The sequence below is a fragment of the Ovis canadensis genome, chromosome 25 (assembly GCF_042477335.2).
Source record: "Ovis canadensis isolate MfBH-ARS-UI-01 breed Bighorn chromosome 25, ARS-UI_OviCan_v2, whole genome shotgun sequence".
Classification (NCBI taxonomy): Eukaryota; Metazoa; Chordata; class Mammalia; order Artiodactyla; family Bovidae; genus Ovis; species Ovis canadensis.
This window is the reverse complement of record NC_091269.1, coordinates 56,966,445-56,988,409: the sequence shown is the minus strand read 5'-3', so window position 1 is coordinate 56,988,409 and position 21,965 is coordinate 56,966,445.

Sequence of the window (21,965 nt, the reverse complement as noted above, 5' to 3'; positions counted from 1 at the left end):
GTGCAGCCTGAGGTCTGCACAGGATCCGCCTCTGTCCTCCCTCAGCCCTGCCTGGGAGAGGTTAGGAACATGGGCATCTATTTCACAATGGAAGATGATCCCTTGCCAAGCAATCAGACTCTTCTATCTGCTCGTCTACGCCCAAACCTCTGCTCTATCCAGTACTTTTATCTAAAAGAAATGGTCAATTTCAGGAGTGAAATAGTTGAAGCCCTTGGTTGACTTGCCTAAAGCCAGGATGTCTCTCTGTGCAAAAGATGTGTTTGAGCTTGGTTTTCCAATTGAATGAGATACCTTCTCTCTCTCTCTGATTTTCTCTCTTTTTTGCTCTCTCTCTGACTTTCTTTCTTTTTTGCTCTCTCTCTGACTTTCTCTCTTTTTTTCTCTCTCTCTCTCCTTTACTTTTTCACACAGCAGGCAGAAAGGAAGGGGAAAAAAGAGAAGATGCTAAGAACTCCCATTCCTTTGATCAACAGACATGGCACTAGAGCTTCAAAAGTTATTTGTTAAATACTTTCATCACTTACACTCTCCCATGCGTGTGGCAGTACACGCCTCTATGTGGAGGCACACATCTGCATGACTATGGGTACATGTATGAGTACAACCCAGGTTTAACAATTTGCCTAAATGACAGTAACCATCAGAGCTGGTCATGCTCCGGATTTATGATTCCAAAGCTTTCTTTTCTTTAGAACATGTTGTTTCCCAAATAGAATTTCAAGGACTGCCCAAAGGCAAGCAATAAATTTACTTATTCAAATAAAATTCAATTGTCATGAAAGACACACCACACAGCTTGGGACAAATAAACAGGAGGGCACCTCTGTTGAGTCTCTATTGTGGGCTGGCGGTATTGCCAGACCCTCTCCACTGTCAGCCCTGTCTCAGCTCCTGAACAGTGTGTGCCCAAACATAGGTGCCCTCTTCCTGCAAGCACAGGGAACTTGCCTACTTTCAGAAGTCCTGGGCACCAGGAAAAAGGTGGGAAAATCCTCTTGAGGATGGAGCACAAGTACAAAAAGCTGCAGGAAGAAGTATCAGGAAAGATTTTGCCAGATTCAAGCGATACTCCCGAAGAGAACCCTTTATTTTGACTTTACTGTATTTCTTCATCTCCACTTGGGCACCTACCCTCTTTATCTCTGACACAGTGATACCTATCCATTCTCAGCTCAAGACGTTCAACTCCACCTGCGCTACACTGGCCACTCTGACCTTAACCATTTCATTGTCTAACTCTAATATGGACTTAGAGTTGCCAAGTCCACACTGCAGACACTGAAACTTAATTCTGTGTTTGGACACAGGTATTTGGATCAACTTAGTCAATGGCACCCCACTCCAGTACTCTTGCCTGGCAAATCCCATGGACGGAGGAGCCTGGTGGGCTGCAGTCCATGGGGTTGTTAGGAGTCAGACACAACTGAGCGACTTCACTTTCACTTTCACTTTCATGCATTGGAGAAGGAAATGGCAATCCACTCCAGTGTTCTTGCCTGGAGAATCCCAGGGACGGGGGAGCCTGGTGGGCTGCCGTCTATGGGGTCGCACAGAGTCAGACACGACTGAAGCGACTTAGCAGCAGCAGCAGCAGTCATTCTCAAGGCTCAGCCCCCACCAGCTGCTGTAGCAAATTTTCTCCCATTTTTCACAGTGGAGAGAAAAACTAGACATAAAATTAACAAGGAAATATTATGACTTGAACAACACAGAATATACTACCTAGACCTAATAGACATCTATAGAGCCTCCCATGCCACAAAAACATAACACACGTTCTTCTCAAGTACACATGTGACAATCTCAAGGATAGATTATATGTTAGATGGCAAAACAAGTCTTAATAAAGGTAAAAGTGCTGAAATCATACACACTATATTCTCTGAACACAAATAAAACTAGAAATCAATACAGACAGAAATTTTGGAAATCTACAAATATATAGAAATTTCATAAACCACTCCTAATCACCAATGGGTGATGGGAGAAATCAAAAGGGAAATTAGAAAATTCTTTGAGATGTATTAAAATGAAAGTGCAGTACACCAAAACAAGCGGAGTGCAGTGAAAGGCTCAAAGGCACGTTTACTGCTGTAAATGCAGATATTTACAAACAAGAAAAATATCAAATCATTAAACTAAACTTCTATTTTAAGAAGCTTAAAGAAGAACAAAACCTAAAAACAAGTTTACTAAACCTAAAGTAAGTATAATGAAGGAAAAATAAAGATTAGAGAAATAAATGAAACAGAAGAGAAAGAAAAAAAAAAGAAAGAAAGCCAAAAGTGAATAGAAAAAAAGGAAAGCCAAAAGTTAGTTCCCTGAAAAGATCAAGTAAACTGACAAACTTTAAGCTAGAATGAACAAGGGAAAAAAAAAAAAAAAAAGCGGAGCTTCAAGTTGCAAAAATCAGAGATGAAAAAGGTGCCATTACTATAGAAAGTAAAAGAATTAAAAAGGAATACTATGAAAAATTGCTTATTTTTAAGCAATTGCTTAAAAATTGCTTATGCAGAGTACATCATGAGAAACTCCGGGCTGGATGAAGCACAAGCTGGAATCAAGATTGCTGGGAGAAATATCAATAACCTCCGATATGCAGATGACACCACCCTTATGGCAGAAAGTGAAGAACTAAAGAGCCTCTTGATGAAAGTAAAAAGGATGAGTGAGAAAATTGGCTTAAAGCTCAGCATTCAGAAAACTAAGAAGATCATGGCATCTGGTCTATCACTTAATGGCAAATAGATGGGGAAGCAGTGGAAACAGTGTCAGACTTTATTTTGGGGCTCCAAAATCACTGCAGATGGTGACTGCAGCCATGAAATTAAAAGACACTTACTCCTTGGAAGAAAAGTTATGACCAACCTAGATAGTATATTCAAAAGCAGAGACATTACTTTGCCAACAAAGGTCTGTCTAGTCAAGGCTATGGTTTTTCCAGTGGTCATGTATGAATGTAAGAGTTGGACTATAAAGTAAGCTGAGCACCGAAGAATTGATGCTTTTGAACTGTGGTGTTGGAGAAGACTCTTGAGAGTCCCTTGGATTGCAAGGAGATCATACCAGTCCATCCTAAAGGAGATCAGTTCTGGGTGTTCACTGGAAAGACTGATGTTGAAGCTGAAACTCCAATACTTTGGCCACCTGATGCAAAGAGCTGACTCATTTGAAAAGACCCTGATGCTGGGAAAGATTGAGGGTAGGAGGAGAAGGGGATGACAGAGGATGAGATGGTTGGATGGCATCACTGACTCAATGGACATGAGTTGGGTAAACCCCAGGAGTTGGTAATGGACAGGGAGGCCCAGCACGCTGCAGTTCATGGGGTTGCAAAGAATCTGACATGACTGAGCGACTGAACTGAACTGAATGAAAAATTGTGCCAACAAATGTGTACCCTAGATAAAATGAACAGTTTCCTAGAAAGACACATACTACTGAAATTGATTTAAGAATAAAAAATTTCAATATACATATAATTAGTAAAAAAAAAAATTAGCACTTTTTAATAATCCCATGAAGCAGAGCCCAAGACCAGATGTCTTTGTTCATGAATTTTCCAGCCTAGGAGGAAAAAATTTCCACCTTGTTCTAGGAAACTAGTATATTACCCTGATGCCAAAACCAAATCCCTCACAAATAATGAAAATTTAGATGAATACCCATATTGAATATAGAGGCAAAAATCTTCAACAAAACACTATCAAATTGAATCCAACAGCACATTAAAAGGATTATACACCATGAACAACTGGGATTTATCCTAGGAACGCAAGATTGGTTAACATATGAAAATCAATGGACTAAATTATATTAACACGTTAATAGAATAAGGGCAAAAAACACATATCATCTTTTTAGACACACCTAGAAGGCATTTTAAATAACTTAATATTATTTCATGATCTAAAAAAAAAACCACACTCAACAAACTATGAATAGAAAGGAATTTTAAAAGTCACAGCCAACATCATACATAAAGGTGAAATACTAAAAGCTGTGCTCCTAAAGGTCAGGATCAAGACAATTTTTTTTTTCTCATCACCTCTATTCACCATTTATTGGAGGTTTCTGGCAGGGCAATTGGTCAAGAAAAAATAAAACACATCCAATTTGCAAGACAAGAAGTAAAATTATCTCTATTTCAGACAGCGTGATCTCGTATATGCAGTCCTAAGAAATCCACACAAAACTTTTAGAGCTAATAAATGAGCTCAGAGAGGCAGGATAAATGATCAATATACACAAATCGATTGTATTTCTATTCACAATTCAAAAGTAAAATTAAGAAAACAATTCAATTTACAATTGCATCAAAATAAATAAAATACTTAAGAATAAATTTATCAAAAGGGATCAAGACTTGAAATTTAAAATCTACAAAGCACATTTGCAAAAAAGAAGTCAAGATCTGTGTAAATGAAAAGGCATTTCAGTTCATGGATTGGAAGAATTATTATTGTTAAGATGCCAGTAATCCCCCAATCAATCTACAGATTCAATATAATTGCTATCAAAACTCTGGTGCCTTTTCTTTTCTCAGAAATTGACATACTGATCCTAAAACGTGTACTGAAATGCAAGGGACCCAGTATCGTAAAACAGTATTGAAAATAAAAAACAAAAACAGGGACTTGCATTTCTTAATTTCAAAACTTATTACAAACCTATAATAATAAAGGATGTATGATACTGGCATAAGGTTAGGTATATACATTACTGGAATAGAATTAAAAGTCCATTAATAAACCTATACATTTATGGTCACTTGCTTTTGACAAATGTGTCAAGACAGCTCAATGGGGAAAGAACAGTGTTTACCAAAAATGGCACAGAGACAACTGTATATCCACATGTAAGAGATACTGAAATTGAACCCCTACCTCACAGCACATAAAAAATTAACTCTAAATATACCAAAGGCCTAAAAAGGTTAAAACTATGAAACTCTTAAAAGAAAGCAGAGGGGTACATCTTCATGACCTTGCTCTAGGCAATAGTTTCTTAGATACTACATCAAAAGCAAAAGTAACAAAAGAAAAATTAGATAAATGGGACTTCATCAAAATCAATCAATAATTCTGTGCATCAAAAGACATTATCAAGAAAGTGAAAAGACAATCCACATAATGGGAGAGATCATTTGCAGAATATATCTGATAAAAGTCTATTACCCTAGAAAAAAATACTTATACAATTTGATAATAAAAAGATTACTAATCTAAATTTTAAAATGGGAAAAAATTTGAACAGATAATGTTCCAAAAACAATATAGAAGTGGCCAATAAGCACATGAAGAGACACACACCACCATTAATCTTTAGGGAAAAGGAAAATGCAAGTCACAATCACATCAGGATGCCACTTTATCCCCTTTAGAATGGATATAATCAAAAGGACAGATGATAACAAGTATTGGCTAGGATGTGGAGAAAACGGAACCCTCATTCATTGGTAGTAGAATGTAGAATGGTTCAGACACTTTAGAAAACAGCTTGACAGTTCCTCAAAGAGTTAAGCATAAAGTTACTTTCAGTTCAGTTCAGTTCAGTTCAGTTCAGTCGCACAGTCGTGTCCGACTCTTTGCGACCCCATGAATAGCAGCACGCCAGGCCTCCCTGTCCATCACCAACTCCCGGAGTTCACTCAGACTCACGTCCATTGGGTCAGTGATGAAATCCAGCCATCTCATCCTCGGTCGTCCCCTTCTCCTCCTGCCCCCAATCCCTCCCAGCATCAGAGTCTTTTCCAGTGTGTCAACTCTTCGCATGAGGTGGCCAAAGTACTGGAGTTTCAGCTTTAGCATCATTCCTTCCAAAGAAATCCCAGGGCTGATCTCCTTCAGAATGGACTGGTTGGATCTCCTTGCAGTCCAACGGACTCTCAAGAGTCTTCTTCAACACCACAGTGCAAAAGTATCAATTCTTTGGCGCTCAGCCTTCTTCACAGTCCAACTCTCACATCCATACATGACCACAGGAAAAACCATAGCCTTGACTAGACGGACCTTTGTTGGCAAAGTAATGTCTCTGCTTTTCAATATGCTATCTAGGTTGGTCATAACTTTCCTTCCAAGGAGTAAACGTCTTTTAATTTCATGGCTGCAGTCACCATCTGCAGTGATTTTGGAGCCCAAAAAAATAAAGTCTGACACTGTTTCCCCATCTATTTCCCATGAAGTGATGGGACCAGATGCCATGATCTTCGTTTTCTGAATGTTGAGCTTTAAGCCAACTTTTTCACTCTCCTCTTTCACTTTCATCAAGAGGCTTTTTAGTTCCTGTTCACTTTCTGCCATAAGGGTGGTGTCATCTGCATATCTGAGGTGATTGATATTTCTCCCAGCAATCTTGATTCCAGTTTGTGCTTCTTCCAGCCCAGCGTTTCTCATGATGTACTCCCAGCAATTCTACCCCTGGATGTGTGTTGCTCAGTCACTTAGTCATGCTTAACTCTTTGCCACCCTGTGGACTGTAGCGGCCAGGCTCCTCTGTCCATGGGATTCGCCAGGCCAGAATACTGGAGTGGGTTGCCGTGCCCTCCTTGAAGGCATCTTCCCCTACTCCTAGATATATACCCAAAGTAAATGAAAATATAGAACATACGTCTACCAAAAGCTCTACATAAATGTTCATAACAGCATTATTCAAAATAATCACAAAATGCAAACAACTCAAATGCCCATCAAATGGCATAAATAAGTGTTATATGCCCTTAAATTTTGTACATCCAACAATTAAATGTTATATATTCTACAACATTGTATATGTCATTTAGCCATAAAATACTGACATACGCTACAACAATGAATCTTGGAAACATTATGCTAAATCAAAGAAGCCAGACAAAAGTGGCCATATATTGCACAGCAACGTTTCTGTGAAATGTTCAGATGGGCAAATCCATAGAGGCAGAAAGTAGATTAATGGCTGTCAGGGGCTCAGGGGGAGTGAGGAATGGGGAGTAACTGCTAATAGATACAAAGTTCTTTTGGTGGGTGATGGAAATATTCTAGAGTTATACATTGGTGATGATTGCGCAACCCTGTGAACATACTAAAAAGTACTAAACTGTATACTTTAAAGGTAAATTTTATGTTATGACTTCTAGGTGAATTTTTTAAAAGAATGTATAACTTTAATCACAAGGAAACATTATACAGACACAAATGAGAAGTGTTTTGTTTAAAGGAAGGAAAGTATTCTTCAAAAATGTTGATGTCACAAAATTATGTGGGAATATTCTAGATTAAAGGATAATGAACAGGTGTAACAACTAAATGCAGTATTACCTAACATTAGACTGGATCCTGTACTCAGGACAAAAATGCTTTGAAATATATCATTAGATCAATTGCTGAATTGGAATATGGAATATTATTTCAATGTGAATATAGAGTATTATATCAATATATATTTCTGAAGCTGAGAAGTATGCTGTAGTTATATAAGAAAATATCCTTACCTTTAGGAATTCCATACTGAATTACTTAAGGAGAGAGAAAAAAATGAGAAATATTTCTTTTTCTAACCATCTACAGAGTGAGAGCATGCAAATGATAAAGCACATGGTATAAAAAGTTAACAACAGGTGAACCTAAGTAAAGAGCATACATTTGTCTTTTATACTCTTCTTATTCTAGCAATTTTCCTGTAAATGTGAAACTATTTCAAAATAATTTTTAAAAAAATAATGTGGAGAGATTATAGGCTGTACTTTTGAGAAGGACAAATTACCGTCTTATCCTCTCGTTGGAGAATTTGAGTGCTACAGAAATATGAAGGTTTTGAAAGGTCTTCCCTAAAAAGTTCTTGGAAGAACCTGATATGTACTCCCTTAGGCGTGAGTTGCAAAGATATAGACTGCCAACTCTCACCTGGACAAGTTTGGGAAATGGTCAGGTGAGGAAATAAGATGACGGTGGGTCAGCTACATCTCTACCACTGCAGAAAAGAGATGCAAATATTCCCATGGGGCAAGTGATGCTTTGGGAAGTGCATCAAAAAACAACTCAAGTCACTTTGGAAGGATCCTGAAAATGGGTGTGGCCTGCCAAGAGGCATGGATCCCAGAAGTGTTCAGCCACATAGGGACTGACAGGATCGCAAACAGGATGAGGTTCATCAGAGGTCCTTGAGCAAAGGTATCCAAAGAATCCACAAAATTAGGTTTTGAACAAAAAGAAAAAATTCTTCACTCAGCTGTAAAATGTAGCTAAGGAAGAACTAAGCTGATTAGTTGTAGTTTCAATTCATGACCACAAACCCCAAGGTGTCATTAGGGCTGCTTGAATCCGGCAATCACATTTCCCTCTGTCCTTTTTCTTCCCTCTTCTTCATATTTTCATCTCTCTTCCCAAACCGCCAGCACCTTATCTATTCCCAGAAGACGGCCTTTGTAGCTGACAATGCCAGCCTCTGTCCCGATCCCCTCCTGCTCCTTTATATTGAACATCCATGGTGACAACTTCCCAGTTCAAAGCTTCAGCCTAGATCCCTGAACTCTACAGACTTAATAAATCCAAAAATCAAACCTGTTTTCCAACAAACCCGGAATGGGTCCTGTTTCTCCTGCAGCTTTTCTTATTTTGGCAAATGACAGATCCATCAGTCTAGCTACCAGCAGAGTCACCTGGAGTCCCTTCTCTTTTTTCTTTTTATCTCAAATACTACCTATAAACAAATGCTGTTGGATTTACCTTCGAAAGATCCAGAATATGACTATTCCTCATCCACCTCCCTAGTCTAAGCCACCACCATCTGTTACCTAGATTACTGCAGTCACTTCCTAAGTGATCTCTCCACACCTGACCTTCACTCTACATTCTATTATCCAGCAGCCAGAATATAATGTCAAAGTCAGATGACATTCTTCATCCTCACACATGTCTCCAGTGGCTTCCTGCTGCTGCTGCTGCTGCTGCTGCTGCTGCTGCTGCTGCTGCTGCTGCTGCTGCTGCTGCTTAGTCGCTTCAGTCGTGTCCAACTCTGTGCGACCCCACAGACGGCAGCCACCAGGCTCCGCCGTCCCTGGGATTCTCCAGGCAAGAACACTGGAGTGGGTTGCCATTTCCTTCTCCAATGCATGAAAGAGAAAAGTGAAAGTGAAGTCGCTCAGTCGTGTCTGACTCCTAGCGACCCCATGGACTGCAGCCTTCCAGACTCCTCCGTCCATGGATTTTCCAGGCAAGAGTACTGGAGTGGGGTGCCATTGCCTTCTCCCCAGTGGCTTCCTAGCCTACCTGAAATAAAAGCCAAACTCCTTCTATGCTCTAGGAGCCTAACATGACCACCCGATTCCCAGCTGCCTCTCTGCCCCAGCGCCTGCTGTTCTCCACCTCACTCATCCCACCAACCACAGGGGGCTCCTTGGGGTCCTTGACTGCTTGGTCTCCTCTGCTTAGATCTTCCTCCCTGCACCTCTCCACGGCTCACTCACTTTCCTTCCTCAGGTCTCTTCTCAAATGTCACTTTACCAGAAAGTCTCTCATGGATGGCTCTAGATAGAATAGCAAATTCCATTCCTAGGATCCCTAGTCCTGTATTCTTGTTTACTTCTCCATACAGTCTTTATTAGATATATTATATTGTTTGCCTGGATGGGATGGGGGTGTTGGGAGAGAATGCACATATGCATATGTATGGCTGAGTCCCTTTGATGTTCACCTGAAATGGTCACAGTATTGTTAATTGGCTATACCCCAATACAAAAGAAAATTTAAAAAATAAAAATATATTGTTATTAGTATAACTGTCTTGTCCTTCTTGAATATAATAAGCTCCATGGAGGCAGGGACATCACCACATTTGTTCATACTCAGAACTGAGAATGGTGTGCCTGGCACAAATTAAGAACTCAATGACTATTTGCTGAATGAATAAATGACTCCCTTCTCCAAGCCCAAATCCAGGATGCCGAGGCAGGCAGAAAGTGTTGAGGGAGGTGAAGCAATGCTACCAAAGGGTGAAAGAACAGTCATGCCCCCCCCCTCACCACCACAATACTGATCAACAAGCAGCAAGCCGGGGTGAAGGGGCTAGAGGAGAGCTTTAAACTGAATCTAGGAAGAAAGTTTTGGTTTAAATCAGTTTCAACTTGGTAAAAGCTGAAGACAAGACTCTTCTGATATCTGAAATAGATTAGAAAAGCTGAAACATTTCTCTGAATATGACCCAGTAGTGAGAAAAGGAGAGTGGAGAGAACAGATTTAAAGCCAGTGTGGGAGAATACTAAAACCATTTCAGAGTTGCTCCCTGCCTAGTTCACTCCATTTAATAAATAAGGTGCCCTTTCTCACTGCTGGCGTGAGGCACTGTGCAGAGGAAAGCATTGTGACCAGATCTAAACAAGCAAGTCTCCACTGCCGTGGAGAGATTCCTTTCTTTAACAAGGTCAACAGCATCTTGCACCGTGAGAAATGAAGACATGCATGTACATCAACTGGAACCATAGGAACAGGTAGGTGTTTTTCCCCATCCTGCTTTTCAAGGCAAAGCCAGGATTGACCAACAAGTTCTGGGACTATCTTGATTACATCACGATGGCCTTGAAAGTGCCCTAGAGGGGAAGGGCTGATCATCCAAGAAAAGCATGTCTCAAATATGCAAAAAGAAAGAATGTCATGAGGACAGGGTGCCGAGGTGAAAATCTACAGGGTGTGCTGAAAACTCAAGCAGTGTCGCAAAGCAATAAACGAAGAGGAATGTTAGAACATACAGTGAGACAAGCAAGAAGGGCTTGAGCTGAAAACATCTTTTAGAATCCAGATCTTTCTATCCAACATATTCGATGGACACCCCCCAAAGCTCCAATGAGTAGGCCCTTTATCTTAATAACTTCACCAAAGTCACTGAAGTGCATGTCCTGCAGGATAGCTGTGGTCAGAGGATGCACTAAACCCCTGGACATCTTTCTCCAAGTTGATTTAATCAGTTAATAAAAACCATGCAGAGTATCCTGGCTCCAACTGGCAATTTTTTAATCTTGTCCATGGGAAAATCAGATGGTGACTGCAGCCATGAAATTAAAAGATGCTTGCTCCTTGGAAGAAAAGCTATGACAAACCTAGACGGTATATTAAAAAGCAGAGACATTACTTTGCCAACAAAGGTCTGTCTAATCAAAGTTATGGTTTTTCCAGTAGTCATGGGCGGATGTGAGAGTTGGACCATAAAGTAGGCTGAGTGCTAAAGAAATGATGCTTTTGAACTGTGGTGTTGGAGAAGACTCTTGAGAGTCCCTTGGACAGCAAGGAGATCCAACCAGTCCATCCTAAAGGGAATCAGTCCTGAATATTCATTGGAAGGACTGATGCTGAAACTCCAATATTTTGGCCACCTTATGTGAGAGTAAACTCATTAGAAGAGCCCCCTGATGCTGGGAAACACTGAAGTCAGGAGGAGAAGGGGAAGACAGAGGATGATATGGTTGGATGGCATCACCGACTCAATGGACATGAGTTTGGCAAGCTCCAGGAGATGGTGAAGGACAGGGAAGCCTGGCGTGCTACAGTCCCATGGGGTCACAAAGAGTCGGACTGAGCAACTGAACAACAATGGGGAAATCATGAGAGATCCTAAAAGGAACGTATTGTTTAAACCAAATAAAGTGTTTTTCCAAGTTTTGCACTTTTGAAAATCTCCTTAGTGACACCAAACTGTACATCTATGCACAACCAATGGGCATTCAATATTTACAGTATCATTCAAAAGAAGCAATCCTTGCTTATATAATGCAGAATTCAATGACAACATGCCAGGCAGTATTCCAAGAGCTTTATAATTATTGCCTCATTTTATTCTCTCCAGAGAGCAAATGATTGTTTAATCACTTAAGCTCTATAAGCTTAAATCACTTATAGTTACATTATAAGCTTATACTATACTTAAATCACCTATATCTCTAAGGACAGAGTGGCTAAGTAACTTCCCTAAAGTTAAACAGCTAGTAAGTGGTAAAACTCGGTTTCAATCCCCAGAAGTCTGGCTCCTGGGTCAATATTCTTAAAAGGTAATTAAGCCTGAGAAACAGAAGTAAAAGTCAGGCTGTACTTTCATTCCTTTTCCCTTCTGAGCTACCTTCCCCTGAAAGTGATTCACATCCAAGTTCTCGTCAAGATGGGTCTTGTTTTGTCCCCTTTCATGAACCAGTTTCCTTACCTTTACACATTCTATGCCAAGGATGTAACACTCAGCCCTTCTTATCCTCCTTCACAAGACATATCCTTTGCTCCCTTTCACTCATCAGTCATGCCCTCTTTTCACTACTTTTTTCGTAAAAACTCTCACATGCTTTATACTATATACAAAGACTTCTTGAAACTCTGAGCAAAACTCTCAGCCTGGTACTGAGTGAAACTAGTCAGTCTCGACCTTGTAACTAGATTACTGGGATTCCTGAGGGCCAAGTGTTATACAACTCCCTTACCGTTTTAGGTTTATAGCATCCGTAAGACAGTTATTCCCAGGAAACTGAAATTCACAGGACATTTGAATGCCTCAGTATTAACAGCATTACCATGTGCTAAGGCACGTGTATGGGGCCATTGTGCAGGCTATTATGGCTCGTCACCCAGCAGCGTGCTGGCCTCCTCACAAGGATGATCTGAAATCGCCGTTTCAAAAGCCCGAACTGCTGACTCTCCAGGTTACAACAGTTACATCCGAATGACTTCCAAGGGAAGCCAAAACGGAGAATTTACATGTTCACTCTATCTATAGTAAGAGCCCTATGAAAATTAATAAAGACTAATATAAGAAAAGCATATTCAAACAACGGGAAGCACCTCCATAAACTCTAACGTGGCTGGTGGAAGAGCTACTTGGTAGCTTCCAACCAGTCTCTTAAAGCAACTGCCTGCAACACTTGGCAAATGATTAAATCAGCCCCACTTCAAGGCTCAAGTAATGACCTCCAGAGACAATCCTAGCCATCCTATGTCTGTCCTGTTGTCCACAAAAAAATTAAAAATAGAATGTACAGTAAAGATCATGGGAGAATGCTCCTGTCTAATTCTGTAAAAGGTCCAGGACAAGATCCAATGTGAGCATCACGGTGATCCTCACATTTTGCATCTGTCTTGACGAACCAGTAAAGCCAGCTCGAAAAGGAGATGAGCCACCTTCACCTGGGAGAAATGCCAAGGGCTGATGTGCAAGAAACCACAGGGGAAATCTACCATATTTTTAACACAAAGGAAGAAAAGGAAAAGGAAGGAGGAGACCAGAGAGGAAAACAAGAGGAAGATATGAGTAAAGAAAGGAGAAGGCAACAGGAAAAGAAGGACCAGGGTGAGGAAGAGATTACTTTTGGCTGGGTCAAAACAGAATTACAAACTATTGTCAGGAGCTGAAAATTCCCCTTCCTATTTCCCTTTACTTATCCCACTTTCTTATCTCTTTTTAACAGGAGATTGCTATTGACTTCTCTCCTTTGCTTTCCTTCAGGATAAGGGTTGTTGTTGCTTTTTAGCCTAAATCATTTCCCATTGAAAAAATGGACAAGAGTTTCCACATTTTAGTGTTTCAACATGGAAAAAAACTTGGAAATTATTATTCAATTCTCACAAGAAAAGGCTGGCAAACTGAAAATTAGCAACTCTTCTTAGGCCCGTCAGAGAACGGTGGGCACGAGACAAATCACTTGCCCAAAATCTGGAGGCACGGGTAGATACCACAGAACGAGGGCTGCCAGAGCAAAATCCACCCCTAGAACCTGCTAAGAATGCTTTGTTGTTATTGTTTAGTCACTAAGTCATGTCCAGCTCTCTTTGTGACCCCGTGGACTATAACCCAGCAGGCTCCTTCGTCCATGGGATTTTCCAGGCAAGAACACCGAAGTGGATTGCCATTTCCTTCTCCAGGGGATCTTTCTGACCCAGGGATCGAACCTGAGTCTCCTGTATTGTGTATTCTTTACCACTGAATCACCTGTGAAGCAAAGAACACTCGAAGGTTAACTAACTTCTGGAGGCTTAATGTAGACTCACTTAATAGATATAATTTCTTCGGGACTTAGCCTTGTAGGGTAGGGAAGGCTTCATATGTTTTAACTCTAGACTCTACACATGGACATCACCAGATGGTCAACACAAAAATCAGATTGATTATATTCTTTGCAGCCAAAGATGGGGAAGCTCTATTCAGTCAGCGAAAACAAGACTGGGAGTTGACTGTGGCTCAGATCATGAACTCCTTATTGCCGAATTCTGACTTAAATTGAAGAAAGTAGGGAAAACCACTAGACCATTCAGGTATGACCTAAATCAAATCCCTTACGATTATACAGTGGAAGTGAGAAATAGATTCAAGGGACTAGATCTGATAGATAGAGTGCCTGATGAACTATGGACAGAGGTTCGTGACATTGTACAGAGACAGGGATCAAAACTATCCCCATGGAAAAGAAATGCCAAAAAGGAAAATGGCTGTCTGAGGAGGCCTTACAAATAGCTATGAAAAGAAGAGAAGTGAAAAGCAAAGGAGAAAAGGAAAGATATTCCCATTTGAATGCAGAGTTCCAAAAAATAGCAAGAAGAGATAAGAAAGACTTCCTCAGTGATCGATGCAAAGAAATTGAGGAAAACAACAGAATGGGAAAGACTAGAGATCTCTTCAAGAAAATCAGAGAAACCAAGGGAACATTTCATGCAAAGATGGGCTCGATAAAAGGACAGAAATGGCATGGACCTAACAGAAGCAGAAGATATTCAGAAGAGGTGGCAAGAATACACAGAAGAACTATGCAAAAAGGATCTTTACAACCCAGATACTCACAATGGTGTGATCACTCAGGTAGAGCCAGACATCCTGGAATGTGAAGTCAAGTGGGCCTAAGAAAGCATCACTATGAACAAAGTTAGTGGAGGTGATGAAATTCCAGTAGAGCTATTTCAAATTCTGAAAGATGATGCTGTGAAAGTGCTGCACTTAATATGCCAGCAAATTTGGAAAACTCAGCAGTGGCCACAGGACTGGAAAAGGTCAGTTTTCATTCTAATCGCAAAGAAAGGCAATGCCAAAGAATGCTCAAACTACCACACAATTGCACTCATCTCACATGCTAGTAAAGTATAGCTCAAAATTCTCCAAGCCAGGCTTCAGCAATATGTGAACCATGAACTTCCAGATGTTCAAGCTGGTTTTAGAAAAGGCAGAGGAACCAGAGATCAAATTGCCAACATCCACTGGATCATGGAAAAAGCAAGAGAGTTCCAGAAAGCATCTATTTCTGCTTTATTGACTATGCCAAAGTCTTTGTGTGGATCACAATAAATTGTGGAAAATTCTGAAAGAGATGGGAATACCAGACCACCTGACCTGCCTCTTGAGAAACCTATATGCAGGTCAGGAAGCAACATTTAGAACTGGACATGGAACAACAGACTGGTTCCAAATAGGAAAAGGAGCACATCAAGGCTGTATTTTATCACCCTGCTTATTTCAGAGAAATGCTGGGCTGGAAGAAGCACAAGCTAAAATCAAGATTGCCAGGAGAAATAACAATAACCTCAGATATGCAGATGACGCCATCCTTATGGCAGAAAGTGAAGAGGAACTAAAAAGCCTCTTGATGAAAGTGAAAGAGGAGAGTAAAATGTTGGCTTAAAGCTCAACATTCAGAAAACTAAGATCATGGCATCTGGGCCCATCACTTCATGGCAAATAGATGGGGAAACAATGGAAAACAGTGTCAGACTTTATTTTTTTGGGCTCCAAAATCACTGCAGATGGTGACTGCAGCCATGAAATTAAAAGACGTTTACTCCTTGGAAGGAAGGTTATGACCAACCTAGACAGCATATTAAAAAGCAGAGATATTACTTTGCCAACAAAGGTCCATCTAGTCAAGGCTATGGTTTTTCCAGTGGTCATGTATGGATGTGAGAGTTGGACTGTGAGAAAGCTGAGCACCGAAGAATTGATGCTTTTGAGCTGTGGTGTTGGAGAAGACTCGAGAGTCCCTTGGACTGCAAGGAGATCCAACCAATTCATTCTAAAGGAGACCAGTCCTGGATGCTCATTGGAAGGACTGATGCTGAGGCTGAAATTCCAATACTTTGGCCACCTGATGCAAAGAGTTGACTCATTGGAAAAGACTCTGATGCTGGGAGGGATTGGGGGCAGGAGGAGGAGGGGACGACAGAGGATGAGATGGCTGGATGTCATCACCAACTTGATGCACATGGGTTTGGGTGAACTCCGGGAGCTGGGGATGGACATGGAGGCCTGGCTTGCTGCGATTCATGGGTCGCAAAGAGTCAGACATGACTAAGCGACTCAACTGAACTGAACTGAACTAACAAAGAAAGAGAAATACCCACCTTCAGCCTCTCCAGCCCTCCTGCGTCACTTACGGGGGTGGGGGTGGGGAGCTGATGAGCACTTGTGACCTCTACAGGTCACAGGTTGTGACCTCTATAGGGTTCTAGGCTCATGAACATACTGAGACCTGGTCATAAGGAAGCAGAAGGTGTGGCCTCCCCTGCATCGACCACCACATCCACACACAGTAGGAGATCACAGCTGGAAAGAACTGCAAGGCCTGAACTCTGCTGAGCATGAAGCATCTGGGGAAAGTCAGAGACAGCAGAGAAACCCAGACAAGGGTATCAGAGGAAACCATAGCTTCTGGTATCTCAAGCTACAGCAAAAAGTGAACAGCCTAACTGCTAGCCAGATAAACATAAAACCTCATGCTAATGACCCACTTATCTCAATTTATTTTACCTAATTCATCATGTTCAGCTTTCAAAAAAAAATCTGCAAAGTATGCTAAAAGGCAAAAATAAAAAATTAAATTTGAACATATGTCCTGATGTATGGCAGAAATGAAACCGATATTTTAAAGCAATTATCCTTCAATTTAAAACAATTTTTTAAAATTAAAGTTGAAAGAAAAAGTCTGAAGACACAAACCAAGCGTCAGAACCAGACTTGGGTATAGAAAATATTTTAGATCTACCAAACTGGGAATTTAAAATAACTATGATTAATATGCTAAGGACGCTAATGGAAAATGGATAGCACTCAAGAACTTAGGCTTACAGAGATGAACATATAAGCAGAGAGATGGAAACTAAGAAAGAATCAAAAAGAAGTCCTAGAAATCAAAAACACTAACAAAATGAAGAATGCCTGAGATGAGATCATCAGTAGAGTGGACACAGCCAAGAGAAAAGTATCAGTGAGCTTGAAGATATGTTAATAGAACCTTCCAAAACTGAAAAACACAGGGGAAAAATGAATTAGAAAAGGGAAGAGAATACTCAGAATAGTGGGCCAATTATACAAGATATAACATCTGCATATTGGGAATACCAGAAGAAAGAGAGCAAAATAGAAGAAATATTCGAACATATAATGGCTGATGTTTTCCAAAATCAATGACAAAAACCAAGCAACAGATCCAAATGTTCAGAGAACACCAAACACAATAAAGAGCAAAGAGATCTACAACCAAGTATAGCATATTCAAACTACAGAAAATCAAAGCCAAAGGAAAAAATTTTTAAATATAAATTTATTTATTTTAATTGGAAGTTAATTACTTTCAACAAAAGAGACACAGATGTATAGAACAGTCTTTTGGACTCTGTGGGAGAGGGAGAGGGTAGGATGATTTGGGAGAATGGCATTGAAACATGTATAATATCATATGAAATGAATCGCCAGTCCAGGTTTGATGCATGATACTGGATGCTTGGGGCTGGTGCACTGGAAAATTTTTTTAAAGAAGCCAGAGGGGGAAAATCCCTCACCTATAGAGCAACAAGGATAAGAATCACATCAGATTTCTTTTCACAAACCAAGCAAGCAAGAAGAGACTGAAGTGAAATATTTATAGTGTTGAAAGAAAACACAAACATCAACCTACAATTCTGTATCCTAAAGTGAAATTATCCTTCAAAAGTGAAGGAGAATACTTTCTCAGACAAAAACTGAGGGAATTTGTCAACAGTAAGCCTGTTAAATGTTAAAAGAAATTCTGCAGAAAGGAAAACAAATTAGATCAGAAACTCAGATCTACACACAGAAAGGAAGAGTATTAGAAAGGAAATAAATGAAAGTATAATAAAATCTTTTATTTTTTCTTATTCCTAGTTGATCTAACAGATAATAGTGTGTTCAAAATAATAGTAGCAACAAGAATTGAATGGTTGTAACTTACAGCTTATAACTTAAGTGAAATGAATAACAGCATCGTTAGAAGGACTGCTGCTGCTCAGTCGCTTCAGTCGTGTCCGACTCTGTGCGACCCCAGAGACGGCAGCCCACCAGGCTCCCTCATCCCTGGGATTCTCCAGGCAAAAATACTGGAGTGGGTTGCCATTTCCTTCTCTAATGCGTGAAAGTGAGAAGTGAAAGTGAAGTCGCTCAGTCATGTCTGACTCTTAGCGACCCCATGGACTGCAGCCCACCAGGCTCCTCCGTCCATGGGATTTTCCAGGCAAGAGTGCTGGAGTGGGGTGCCGTTGCCTTCTCCGACAGGAGGGTGGAATTTGGAAATCTTGTATTTTATTCGCACCACCTGTGAAGCGGTATAGTGTTATTTGCAAAGTGGATTAAGATTAGTTGTAAACATATATGACAAATTGTAGGGCAGCCACTAAAACAGAAGGAAACTCAAACCTTTACAAGCTGATTATTCACATAAGCACTATCCAGATAAGCCTTGCCTCTAATCTAGGATATATTTCTTCATACTCTTCCAAAACCTCGAAATACTGAAATCAGAATACTGGTAGATGGGTATCTTCGACCCAGGGACCCACAACAATGATTGGCTCTTGGGTGGTAATGGGTTACATGGTGGTGGGTGACAAAGGGGTCTTACCAACCCCACACACTGCTATCGAAGCATCTCAGATCAGATCTAGTCTGACCACAAGGCCATTGATAGAGACTACAGAATTAACTAATTTCCTACTTTCTTCACTCTTCTCTTTCCTTTCTAAATCCAACAGAAGTAATCAGAAGGCACCTTAAGTAAACTCTAACACCTCTATGAACCTCCCAGAATCACTGCTCAAATACTTAAATTTTCCTTCTGGTGTGTTGAATAAACTGCTCTAACCTCTAGCTGGAATCAACCCCTTTATTTAGATAGTAGATCCCAGCCCTTCTCACCTACCCACAAATGGAGCATAACAACGCAACTCTTCTGCACTATCACTCTCTCTTACTAATGGATTATTCACAAATGTGATGTTATTTCTTGCAAATTTAAAAAAAAATCAATCATTTCTTTACTTTGTCTCCCCTTTCAACTACTGCCCTATATCTCTGCTTTCCAATTACAATAAAACTTGCTGTTTTATTACTTGCTGTTCCTAATTTCTCTCCTCCAACTGTCTTTTGGATCCACTATAATCAAGGTTTTCATGCTCACCATCTTTGTTAAAGTCACCAGTGACCTCTAGATTGCTAAGAACAATGGTCAGGGCTCAGCCTTCATTTTACTTGACCTTCTCTTTACCTACACACTTCCTTTACTGTTCTTACCCAATATCACGGATTTAGATACCATCATTATGCTGATGACAGTCATATTTTTTCCCCCTGCCCAGACTTCTCTTTGATTTCCATACCCATCTGTCCGATCGTCACTAGACCTCACTATGTGGATGGCTAAGAGGCAGCTCGAGCTTAGCAAGTACAAAACTGAAACCCTGATCTTCCCTACCGCCAAAACTTCTCAGAGTCTTCATTAATCGGAATCCTGTCCTTCGTAATTCAAATCCAAAGTTTAGTCTCATTCTTAACTCCTCTCTTTCTCTCACCTTCCATACCAATCTGTCACTAAATCCTATTAGCTTTCCTTGAAAATGTACCCACAGTCTTACACCTTCTCTCAAATTCATTATTACCACCTTAGTCCAGCTGACTACCATTTCTCACCTGGACTATTTCAATAGCCTCTTAACAGATCTTTCTGTTTGCACTCTTGCTGGCCTACAATATATTCTCAATATTTCCTGCAGAATGAGCTTATGAAATCCTGCTTCCAGGTCACAGTTTTTGCAACTGCTATTCCCTCCATCTAGACCATTCTTCTTGTTGTTCAGTCACTCAGTCGTGTACGACTCTGTGACTCCATGGACTGCAGCGTGCCAGGCTTCCCTGTCCTTCACTATCTCCCTTCTTACACATCATTCATTCACTCACCTTCTGAAATTGTTGGTGAAATGCTGTTTCTCAGAACAGTCTCGATTAATTATCCTATTGAAGACTGACTCCTCACCACCAGCATTCCTCACCCACCCTTCCAACTTTATTTTCTCCACAGCACTTATCTACATACTGAACGCTCTCTTCTTCATCTTGTTTATAGTCGGTCCTTCTGTCTCCACTACATTCCCAGATTGAGAGGGTAGAAATTCCTATCTGTTTTAATTACTGCTCTGCCCTTAGCTCCCAGAATGATGCTTGGCACATGGATAAGAAAAAGAAGAATTTTATAACAAATAGTAGCTATTTGATGAATTAATGCAATAATCCATTTGCTATTTAACCTTACATGTCAAACTTCTATTATTCAAACATCTTCCATAAAATTCTCTTAACATTTTCTTAGAGATTTCTAGCAACTATTGCAATTCAAACCACTAAGACTAATGATTTCTTAGAATCCATTTATCTACCTCTACTCTTTGCAGGAAACTAATCACAGGTGTCAGTTACAATTTTAAGTGAAAATTGTTTTCCTTCCAATAAGATGATACTGTTGACATGGCATTCCGGGAAAACTCTGAAACAGCCTGCATACCTCTGCAGATCTAGAAGCATTTCCACATGTCATTGCCTTCAGGCATTCCCCCAAATTCTTTAAATTGGTTCCCAGTCATCTACAGCACAAGTCTGGAATCTTTTCCAAATATAGCAAACACACACATATACACACAGAGAGAAAATTACAGAATCAAAATGGCTTAGTACTTCTCAGTAAATTCTCTCAGAGTCTAGTAGCAGGTGCCTCCAGTAAAGCCCACGGCTTTGCATCCATTGTTTCAAGTTCCATTGTGCTTTCATCCAAAGCCCACCAACAAGTACATAAAATTTCACAATAATGGCTCACACAAATTTCCCCCACCCAAATTAATAGCAAGTAAGACACTCAACTGAAGAATGTAATTATATAATTAAAATTTTACTAATATGGCCTAATTTTCTTTTCCAAATTGTCCTGTTTTATTTTATCAGATGGCATTATTCTCCTTTTCTTCCTCTTTATAAGGAAAAGAAGTGCCAAGTTAAAACATATCTGTTTATGGGGACACAAAAAGTAGCTTTCATTTCCCATGACGCACCCAACTGCAATCTGACACCCTCCACCCCCCCGTGGGATCTTATTCCGCTAGATTCACCAGGGCTTGTTCTGTCAGTAGAAGACAGCAACAAACTAATGGACTCAGTCTTAACTGTTGCCCCTCGCCTTAGTGCAAAGGTATTTCTAGAGTATGTTCTATTACGGAGACACAGAATTTCCCCCAGAAAACTCCTTTGTGCTCCACAGAAGAGACAATTACCCAGAGTTCACTGCTCTGCTCTCCTAAATGCCACAATACCAAGCCCTACCCTGTATTTCAAGAAGGAGGTCACTATTCCACAATGTTCACCCCCAAATGCTACCACATCAGCTTGGAGAGGACAGCCTCTGGGGCTACTGGGACTACACTGTCAATAAATTCTCCTAGGGCTTTAGCCTTTGACTTTCTGGATTTCCTTTTTTTCTCTTGATATAATGGAACCTCTTGCTTATCCACTATGCATGTCAAATATCGTGCAGCCCTAGCTGCCCTTTCTCCCAACAGGCTTTGTACCACTATGCCTGGAGGTGGGGTCAGTATCCTTTACTCTCCTCTTTAAAGCACCCCCTTTCCTTCCTACATCACTATGTACCATCACTGTTGCTCCACCCTAGGCCAGGCCACCAGCACCTCTTATCTGGTCTATGCAGC